The sequence below is a fragment of the Priapulus caudatus genome, unplaced genomic scaffold (genome assembly GCF_000485595.1).
Source record: "Priapulus caudatus unplaced genomic scaffold, Priapulus_caudatus-5.0.1 Scaffold103, whole genome shotgun sequence".
In the NCBI taxonomy this organism is placed as follows: Eukaryota; Metazoa; Priapulida; class Priapulimorpha; order Priapulimorphida; family Priapulidae; genus Priapulus; species Priapulus caudatus.
Genome location: NW_014577164.1, coordinates 474,770 through 476,371, shown reverse-complemented (window position 1 = coordinate 476,371; position 1,602 = coordinate 474,770).

Below are 1,602 nucleotides of genomic sequence, written 5' to 3'. Positions count from 1 at the left end.
CATACATACATACATACATACATACATACATACATACATACATACATACATACATACATACATACATACATACATACATACATACATACATACATACGAGTATCAGATATAGAGGTGCACTAATAGACATAGTTGGGCAGATTCCCGCGAGGTGGGATGACTGGGTACATGGCTAGCCATCCTTTACGTCTGAGCTAACAATGTGTTCATGAAGAGTAAATGACATCGCTAATGAATGCAATATAGATATTATTATTACATTATATATTATTATATTACATATTGTTATATTGTATACTATTATATTATATTATCAATATGCATTATAATAGGACATTGTATAATGCAATTTATACTAACAATACCCAACAATCTACTAATGTATTGTTAGTTGTATTGAGAGATAATAACTCTTTTCAACACCTAGACAAGGATAAGTTGTTCCTTTTAAAACAAGAATCTTGTTACGCGATATCACAGCTATAAATGTGCTCAACAAGGCACAAACTGCTACCTCATGCATGTCATGTTTTCAAGAAAAGTTCAGAGCAGGACTCCCAACCTCCCGTTTGCGCTTGGTGCCTTAGGGGTTCCCAATGGCTACATCCTTCAAAATCCGGAATCCGTCACCGCATGGTCTAGAGAACGCGCGTACATTTGCCTCGCTGAAAGCTAGTTGCCACACTAGATATTCGTAATTGTAAATAATATCAATAGCAGGTGCCAAAACAATTAGCGTTCGGTTATTTCTCATAGAATTGAGACCGAGCGGATAATAGCATATAGACATCGTTCTAGATTAGATTGCTCCGTCTGACTAGAACAGCGTAGAACGCACGCGCACATGTCGAGTCATTAACTGTCAGCAAAAGACACACGATCTGCACAGACAACGGTGACATTTACCGCAGCAACACGTTGCCAAATCACAACGACGTCCACTTTGCGAATTGTTTTACCGGTCCGGAGCGTTTTCACTACGTAACATACATAATACTCTTCTCACACTCTATTGTATACTATGCAGTATTTCCGACAACATATAGCTCAGTGAGGCTGAAGGGGTCGTTGTCGTATCAGGTACTACATATATGTACCCGAGGTACATATATGTATACACAAAGTGTACCAGACTTGTACTACAGAAGTGTACCCTAACACTAACCCTAACCCTAACCCTAACCCTAACACTAACCCTAAACATACCTCATATAAAAATATAAACATAATACTGAACAACCTAAAACTACCTCGGGTACATATATGTAGTACCTGATATGAAAACGACCCTTCGTGCCTCAGTGAGTCAATAGCTCTCCGGCGAACGTATATGCACATCGTCAAACTTTGGTATGTTTTAAAGCAATGATTTTACGTTTTTAACCGTTTTCATATTTTCTCGACCGTTTTGATACTTACCGGTACTCCTTGCATAAGACCAAGTGTATATAGTAGGGCTATAATGTCGTAGAGCACCTGCACATTATTCCTTTTCGCTAAAATGCGCACCGATCTGTATTTAAAATTAGATTTGTTTACAAATGCCAAGATCATTAGCGCTTGATTTTCAATCTTGCGAGATGCCATGAACCGGTCGGTATC